Consider the following 9,863-nt stretch of genomic DNA (forward strand, 5'->3'; position numbering starts at 1 on the left):
GCTATATTTAAACGAGTAGCAAATGAGCCATGCAGACAAAGGAACTGGGAGCTACTGTGCTGTTGACACTTTTGAGCCTTAACTAGATCCAGTGCCTGCTCCAGGGCTGTGCTGGGATGTAGGGTGGGCGTGAGAAAACAGTTGTCAGACCTAGGGGCAGTCACGAACCTGCTACAGACACAGGACTGCCCTTGATCGCAGCAAAGGCTCAAAATATTTCCCAGCTATCATTATCTCCTTGCTCCAGGCTGTAGCCAAAGCTGCCCATGACTTCCCTCAAGCCTGACACCACGGCCAGGGATGCGTGTGTTTTGTAACAGTGAGATGAGTGATGCAAATGGGACAGCCAGGCTAAACACTCCGGCCTGGGCCGGTGGCTTTTTAGTGTTTGTGGAGACATGGGGCCTTTCCTACTCCACTGACAGCTCTGGCACAGGGCAAGGCTCTTCAGTCCCTATTTTGAACTTATTTGGGAGTACAAAAGATAGCCCTGATGCTTGCTGATGTCTCTTATATTCACCTGTTGTCAAATATTTCGGTGCTAATGAGCCCTGGGGTTCTTCCATAGGCACCAAAAGATCATCTTCAGACCAAGAATTTGCTCATTCCTATAGATTCAGTTGCCCTGTTAGCAATTGGCAAAGGCAGCCCTACAACTGAGTTTCTCCCCACTGCTCTAAGTCTTGTAGGGCACCGTCAGGACATCCTGATCTGCCAGTACTTGGTTGGTGCACTCAGGTTTGCACTGAAGCCAAGCAAACACGTAGGCTCTCCGTGACAAAACCTAGAAGCTCCAAATGGACCCAGCCCTCCCTGTGTGGATTCTCACAAGTATTGACACCAGAAATATCTCATCCTGCTGCTGCAGACACGGTTCTGCATCCCGCTGCTGTTCTTCCATCTGGTTCTGCACCCACTGCTGATCTCCCAGATGGACTCTGGACCTCAGCATACAAAATCTCAGGGAAATAGGCCTTCATTGCCCTCCTCTCAGGAGCAAGGACACAGGCTTGGAGGACCAAAGCAGCAATATTACATCTCAGCTCAGCACAGGCATCCCTGAAGCCCTCTCTCACCCGAGTCACAAGTCAGGGACCTTCATGTCAGGCTGCCTAGCAGACCCTCAGAGGGCATAGGATGCCCATAGGATGGGGCATCTACAACCTCTCTGGGCAACCTGTTCCAGTGCCTCACCACTTTCTGAGGGATGAATTTTCTCCTAACATCTAATCTAAATCTCCCCTTTTTTAGTTTAAAAACATCCCCCCTCATCCTGTCATTATCTGATGGAGCAAAGAGTCACTCTCCTTTTTTATAAGTCCCCTTCAAGTACTGGAAGGTTGCAATGAGGTCACCCTGGAGCCTTCTCCTCTGTAGGCTGAACAGCCCCAGCTCTCTCAGCCTGTCCCCATAGGAGACCTTGCACTTGGGCTTGTTGAACCTCATTAGGTTAGGTGACAACGGGTCCAAAGGAGGGATACAAAGATGACCATAGGGCTGGAGCACCTCTCCTGTGACAAAAGGCTGAGAGAGCTGGGGTTACTCTACAAGAGTCCTTACCTCTCCCAAAATAACAAGGTCCTGATCACACATCAAACAGAGCAGGAACAGAACAGGACCCAACCAGGCAGCGTTTCCAATATATTCATGCTAGAGGCAAGGAACATAAAGCAGAATAGCCTGAGCAACCTCCGTCCTCCCTCATTTGCCCTTTCAATCTCATTATTCCTCTAGCTGATGTTAGTCTGCAGAAAGGCCAGGCAAACCCTTTCTTTGCTTTTCTTTGCTTTTCCTTGCTTTGACCCACTGTACAACCACAGCGAGGTGCCCTGCTTCTCCTTTGTCACCTCAGTGACACAGTGCCCAAATTCGAGCAAAATGGCCCAGTGGCCCCCTGGCAATAGGCAAGGGGAGGAAATTTTAGCTGGCTGGTGGGAGAAGGAGGTCTGAGGCAAGCAGCCTGTATCCAGAATGTGGATCAGTATCACTGGGTTCCAGTGGGGAGGAAACTGGAAGGCTGCCCCAAGCAAAGGGCAAGAAAAAAGGGAGTGAAAGGAGAGAAGAAACAGAGAACATTGCAAAACAAAAGACCTTGATACATGAAAGGAAAAATTGGCCTGCATTGCTCACCCTTCTGGGCCTTAATCCCTTCATTAGCACACGTCTGATACAATTAAAGACAAGCTCTCCCAAATCTGCAATGCAGGCTGTCTGCATCAACAAAAGGTCCTGTGAATCCGTCCCTGCATTTACCGGTACCTCCCAAGCTGAGGAGCATTTTCCATGCGGTGCAGCTCCATGGGGCTGGCCCAGGTCTGGCTGCACCCATGCACAGGACTGGGCTCTGCACCGAGGAGAGATGGAGAAAACCAGCTGAGCATGTGGTTCTGGGGTAAGCAGAGCTGGAGCATGGTGCACACAGCCAGCAGGAGCAAATGCACAGGGACTGAATGAAGAAGGTGCACCCAACACCAGAAAAAAAGAAAAAGAAAAAAAAACAAGAAAGAAAGAAAAAAAAAAGGGGGGTACAAAATGGGCCAGGAGAAAGGACCAAGGAAATAAGTACAGGGCAAACAGGAGAAAAGTGGCAGGGTTAGTAGTGGTTGCAGGCAATAGCTTTCCTGTTACTGCTCTCCTTTCCTGTCTCTGCGCTCCTTCTGCTTTGATTTCTACTGAATTCCCTATTCTTTTGGATCACCAGCTCTCCATGGTGGACTGCCTTATCTACACCTGCACCTTACACTTTCTCCAGTGGAACACTACTGCAGCTAAGTCTCTAAACACCATGGCGACACAAACACTACAAAGCAACATACCATAGCAAAAAGAAAACAGCTCTTTGGGGCAGCCCCATCTGGCCCCGAGAGCTGACAACCCTTGTAAGATACAGAACATGCTGGCAGATTTATCCCAGCCTGAAACTAACACCCTTAACATCTTGCCTTGGTGTCTTCCCACAGTCTCTTCTAGGAGGTGGGTTGTCCATGCCCACCTTGTCCAAGCACCACATTCAGTAAGCACAACTCACAGTAAGTTAGGCAAATGTCAGCCTCAACTGAGGGTCAGCTGTGCCAACAGCTCTGTCACCTCCACACTTCGTACAAAACACCAAGAATGTGTGTGCAAGATGCATGCAAGACCCCCCATCCATTCCCAAAGCCCCCCAGCTCAATGGGCTTTTATTAAATGGGCATTTATTTAAACCCATTTATGCTGGCAGGGGCTAGAAGCAGCATACTGCTGGGTACTCACAGACTTAGGCAGTGCTGAGATCACAAGTTTTCCTTAATCCCATTACATACACAAAGAGCAACATGTACAAGAACCAGACTCGTGAAGTGCAAAGCAGGCTGCTGGAAAGGGATAGAGGCAGCAAAACTGGCAAAACCTCTCCTGCAAGGCAATGGAGAGAACCATAGACTTGACACAGTTTTTTCACTTTAATTTCGTGAGCATTGCCAGAGCTGGCCCCACACCAACACCTTACACCCCACAGGCAGAGCCTTCATACCACACCCCTTAAATCTGGGCCAGATAGGAGCTCAATGACACAGTAAATATTTGGACGATGGGGGGCAGGAGAGAATGGCAAAGCTGTCTCTGCACATGCTGTGGAAGCAGCTTGTGACCATGGACATATGTGCCGCCACAAAGATGCACGCACATATTCATGGTATGCATATCTGCCCGTGTGCCCTGCCTGTCCCTGCTCAGATGCACTGAAGAACAGCGAATGGCTCTGCTTCTCCCTGCGGGCTGAGTGGTTACCCATTCATTGTGGCTGTTCTTGGCCTATCACTTTCTGGTTTATTATCCCCTTGGATTTATTTCTTTATTTCACTTAATGCACCGAAGAATTGATATGCTTAGAGCATCAGCACTCAGAGATGCTTTCAGAGCCAACTCACCAGATGACCGTGCAGGCTGCAGTGGTGGGTCTGGTTTGCTTTTGCTGCCTGGAGCACGCAGCTGGGGTAGAAGAGCGATGAGGAGAGGCTGCTACAGCCACAAGAAGCAGCCCTGCACAGCCACACACTCTCACGACACGGGAGCAGGGATGAAGACTATTTTAGAGGTAGTCAGGCGACATGGAGATGAGGGCTGTGAGTAATGTAGCCTCTGGGGAGAAACACCTCCAGCCAATTTGTGGGAGAAATGGCCTGTGTGCAGGGGGCTCAGAAGCTTGGAGAGGAAATAGAGGCAGTTAGTCTGACCTGACAAACTACAGCTGCTATCGCTGCAGGTCTTGGGAGATGAGCAAGTAGGTCCCATAGGATCCACAGGAGAGGGAAATAACACTGCACAAAATCTACCATGGCATTAAGCCCCGTGTCTCGACTGATCCCCAGAGAGATGAACTTAATTCTGTGGCTCCACTCCCTGTCCCTATCCATATCCCTCCTGCCTTCCCAGGATAGCAGCAACACAGGCTGGAGGGAAAGATTACACCTAGGGAAGAAACAGGATAGCTTCTCATGGGGCATGAAAAGTCACTGAGCAGCAAAAACAAATTGCTTGGAGGACAGCTTCAGTGTGCAAAGTCACCCAGTGCCCAGGTGTGCCTCCCCGTGCTGTACAGTGGATTAGATCCCACAGGGACCTCTGAACCCACTGGTGAGCCCAGACCAGTCTGGGAAGATCCTACACAAAGCACAGCACAAGTCTTCATTCTCAGAGGTGCAAGAAGTCACCTGGATCCTCCTCAGCTCCAGCAGCATGAGAAACCACAGCAACTACAAGGACGTGCAGGAACAACCCTGAGCCCTTCACAGTAATTGCAGTAAAAAAGCAGGAGGAGAGGACAGCCATAGCCCATACATCTGGCACACACGGCAGTCATCCTGCTGCTTCTGACAGCTCTTGGGACTATAAAGACAATGCTTTAGTGTCAGCTCCTGAGTCCAAGAATATTGGTTATTATTACAAAAGGGAGAGTTTCGTGGCTGGAGTAGAAAAGCATGGCCCCAGCATCTTAGATTGCTTCTGTAGGCAAAATGATTTTTAAGTTAATCCCAGAATTTTGGGAACTAAACTCATGATGTTTGGTCCTGGCATTGACCATATTGCAACAGTCATCTCGCTCAGCACTCACACCCTCTGCTTCCCCACGGGGGTCTCTCTGGGACCTGGGATGGGTAACGAGGCCAGCCTAATGGGCCACTTTCCTCCCAGCCTCACAGGAGTCAGCTGGGAGCCCCACAGGCAGCCTGCTCCTCCAGCATGGTTGGGAGAGGGGAGTTGCAGTCCTTTCCAATGCAGGACAGAGCAAGCCTGGAGGAAAGCTCTCTGCAACTGGCACTGTGAGCCTGCCTCGCTTTTTCAGATCTGCCCAGCCCAGCAGATCTAGCAGCCAGGAGCATCTTTCCTCCATCTGTCCTCCCAGACCACCAGAAGCCAGTGGAGCACTACTGAACTGTGTACTCTGAGGATCAGGCCTGAATGTAGGAATCAGGGCTTTGTTCACCTCTCCTACACAGTAAGATGGTTTGGCATGACATCTGCTAACAGACACAGGGGGATCCTGGCCAGACACTGCTGCTGACAGCTCCATCAGGTTTGGAAGGCACGGTGAACATAATTCCCACCCAGAACCTGGTGTGAAGAGCAAGCAAGAATTCTGAGTGCTGCACATTTTGGTTTGGGGTTCTTAACTGAGAGCAGGTGTTGAACAGACCCTGGAGCTGGTGGCACCACAAGGCCAGCACAGCCAGCCCCGTGGGTTCCAGCTCCAGCTCTCCGTGTGTCCGGATACCCGTTGTCATTCTCCAGAAACCAGAAAGAAGCCAGCTCCTCTGGGTAAAAGGCTCTGACCACATGGAGCCTCAAATCATGGAGTACTTTGTGACCAGAAGAGAAGCTGAGGTGGCCAGACCTTGCCCATTCCCCAGGATATGGCCACAGGCCACAAGCCTTTATCCAGCAGGCCTGGTCCAGCTAGCTGAGGGCTACTGCTCCCAGGTGTCAGCCAAGACACATGAAATGCCCATGGAGAAAAGACCCATGGTGAGATGCAGGTGCTACGATAGCACTATCCCAGTGCCCAGTGGTCTTCTAGACAGACCTTGGAGAAGGCAGACCCAATGGCAGCGTTATCACAGACAGCTGTCAGCTTTGCCCTTGGGGTTTCTTACTGGCCGAAGGAGTGTGAGCAGCAGGTTCAGTGACACTGGCCAAGCACACCACCAGGATGTGAATCTGCCATGTCCAGGTCTCAAACGTTATCCTGCAGCATCTGAACCAAATCAGCTGGCAGACAGGCCTTGGCACTACTGACCAGGAGAGGATCCGTTCGGGAGACAGAGGCACATGTGGCATCCACCAGGCCACAGCCAAGGCCCGACTGCTACACAGGGAGTAGGTGTGAAACAAAGACACGTGGGCACTGCAGCATTACACAGCAGGACCCTCCCCGTGGCAGTAACATCAACAAGACATCCCAGAACTGCCCCTGCCTGCAGAAAGCTGCTAGAAAGAAGGGGAGGCCGAGAGCATTGATAACAGAGCCATTGGGAGAACAGCAAATTCATGGGGTAGGAACATGGTTTGGTTTTAGTAGGGGAAGCACAAACAAGACCTGATGTCAGCAAGCAGAGATCAGAGTGGAAAAAAATACATGCCTGAAGCTGGGAAAAGTTCTCTGCTTCAATGCCAGTTAAGCAGCAATCAGCTGTGCAGGGAAGAGGACAGCAGAGCAGCTCCAGGAGCACAAGCTGTAAGGACTTTGCTCCAGCTGGCTAGGATGGGACAGGCCAGGACAGAGAGAGTTTATGCCAGCTTTCCTGGCCCAGGCAGATCCTGAGTCCTGCCCAAAGATCTGGTCTGCTTGTCTCAACAGCACGATCAAAAGGACCTCGAGGCAATGCTGAGCAGCAGGTCTGGGACTTGGAAGGGTTCACAGGCTTGAGACCCACGAGCAGAACGCTGCTGAGAGCAGACCCAGGGCCAGGGGACGTCAGGGATGCTGATCCCTGCAGATGTAAGCATTTCAGGCCCTACTTACAGGCCATTCTTCAGGTCAGCACAGCTCTGCCCAGCCAGGTGACAGGTATATGTGCTGCAGCCACCAGCCTCTCAGCAGCCTCCCTCCTTGTGGCCCCATGCCCCGGGGCAGACAGCCCCATGCCACCTCTCTGGCAGCCCTCTTCTTCTGCCTCTATGCATTTATCCCCTCATTTAATTGTAGTAGATCTGCACTCAAAGCAGGAAAGAAGCAGTTTAATGGCCATTAAGTTCCTCCTCAAAATATTAGATTCTGATCCATCAATTTTACTTTGTAGGCATATTTGCAGTGAAATCAGAGCAGCTCCCAGGCACCTGACAGCTCGACAGCGCTTTCCTCGTAGAAACAGCTGTTCAGAAAACACATCAGCTCAAGATTTACTGACAGCTTGCACCATGAGGTTGTACAGAGCCAGGAGAGGATGCCACCGGCTTCTCTCACCCATGTCAGCCTCCATGAGCACACCACACAGCCAACAAAATGAGCCTGCTGCTGCATCCCCTTGGCTTTCCAGCACCCACCCACAGCCTGCTGTTGCTCCATCCCTGACCTCTCTATGATCACCAAGGAAGTGCTGGTCACTGCTGTGCAGCCCACTCCGTCCCCCGAGGACAGAAAGCTGCCCCAGCCAGGCTGCAGACAGCACAGCAGAGCTCATCAAGCACCAGAATAAAGAGCAGATTTCTCTGGCAGAAGCACAGTGAGGAAGGCAGCAAGACCTTGCCCTGCCAGCACCACTTTCAACAGGTAAATAGCATGCTGATACGAGCAGCCGGCCTCTCCCAGCCTGGGGAGCAGCTTGGCAGGGGCTGTGCATCCTCAGAGCAGTGCCAAGTCATTTCCAGGGGGACCTGCAGGCTGGGCGCTGTACCCGTGTGACATGCTTACATCCTGCAGTCAGTGCCAGGCGTCCCTTCCCTTTCTGGAACTGGACCCATGGGAAGCACTCCTGCGCATATGTCCCACAGAGGCTCCCCAAGGGTTCCTCGGGGTTTGGGGAAGAGCACAGTCCTGCCCAAAGATTTGGGTGTTTACTGCCAGTGAGGACCAAACCAGCGCTGAATTGCTAAAGGCAAGGCCAGAGATGCACCATGACAGAGCTGCCTTCACCCAGTCCTCCTGCCAGGACAACCTGGTGGCAGCCAGGGCTGCAGACACCTTCCCGAGCATCCACCAGCCCTACCATGGCACTGAGAGAACTACCCACAGAGCAAAAGATGAAGATGTTTGCAACTCTGACACCGCCCAGCTGCAAATCCTGGCCTGGCATAGTCCTAGCCAGAACACCTTGCCTGCCTAACCCCAACTCGAGTGTTCCTGGGACACCGAGGTCCCACTGGTTGCAGTGGTTCTGTTCAGCTCTAAATCTGTGCCCCAAACCAGCAGAGATCAAACCAGGCAAAGCGATCGGAGCCGTGAATGCCTGGTTACAGGACCACGACCTGAGCTTGGGGTGATGAGGCATTTGCAGTGCACAGAGGGTGAAACTTGTTAAGCAGCCAGAACTCGAATCATGCTTCACCTCCTATTGCACACAGGTCTGCCCTGCCCTCCTAAAGGTTTTCCATCCCTTATTTTGGGGCAGATTTATGGCAAATAATAATAGCTGGGAAAAAGAAAGACGGATCCTGGAATGGCACAGATTTGAAGCTTGAAGTCAAGTGCTGGGGAGCCTACAGACACTGTCAAATCCATACCTGTCATTGCTGCCAACGGCTTTTACCCTCGTGTTTAACATGAGGCTCTGCACCAAAAACTGCCTGTGCCAAGCCCAGTCTTCCCACTGGCTTTCCACGGATTGGGAGAGATGAATTCCCTCTGCCATGGGCTGGGCTCGCCGACACACCCAGCACTGCAAGGAGAGTTCCTGCAGCTCCAACTCTTCCTATGAAGGCTGAAATCGGAATTTCACCCGCTCTTCACTGGGGCTGATTTTGCTCTTTGCCTTGTTCCTTTATCCCAAGGGTCTGTGCAGTTCTCCCCTGCTTTCAGACAGAACCGCAGCTCCAGAAGGCAGAAATCAACTTAATTTAGCTCAAAGTTCTTCAAAATTCACAGCAGCACTCCAGCCCCAGAGGGTGGGTACTCCCTGAGGCCCTTCAGCGGAGGGGTCTCACAGCCGCTCCGTCACTCCCGGCTGTGAGAACTCCAAAACCAGCAGTTTTGCTGCAAGCTGCAGAAATCCCCAATTTCTGACTTCTCCCCCAAGAAAAGGCCCATCCCGATTTTCCGATGTGGCAGCAACAAACATTTCTCATCCCCCCCCCAAAAAAAAAAAAAGAAAAAAAAAAAAAAAAAAAAAACCTTTAACTCCCCCCTACGCCCCCCGAGGCTAGCTCAGACCCCCGGGGGGGTGGCTCTTCCCCCCGAGCTCCCCGAGAGTCCCCCCTACCCAATTTCTGCAGGGCACACCGCAAGGGGGGCGATGCCCCCGGCAGCCGCAACCGGCTCGGAACCGGGAGCGGGGCCGGGGGGCTGCGGGCACCGGGGGCTGCGGGCACCGGGGGCTGCGGGCACCGGGGGCGCTCCCCCCCCCCAGCCCCGCGCCGCCCCTGCGGAGCCGCCGGCGGGCGGTGCCCGGCGCATCCTGGCCGTGCTCTGCCGCCTCCCCCGGTGCCACCGAGCCCAAACTTTGCCGGGAGCCCCCCCAGACACACACAAAACCCCGGTGGCAGCCCCCGGCTCACCTGAGCTCCGGGCGGCGGAGAGGGGCCGCGGCCGCCCCGGGGCTCCCCGAGCCCATCCGGGGGAGCTGGGGGGAGAGAGGAGGCAGCACCGGCAGCGGCAGAGCTTGCGGGGTTTGAATTCGTCCAAAGCCGCCGTGATTGGGCTGCGGGGATCCGAGCGGGGGGGGGAGAAACCG

Source organism: Aythya ferina (assembly GCF_964211825.1).
Source record: "Aythya ferina genome assembly, chromosome: 26".
NCBI lineage: Eukaryota > Metazoa > Chordata > Aves > Anseriformes > Anatidae > Aythya > Aythya ferina.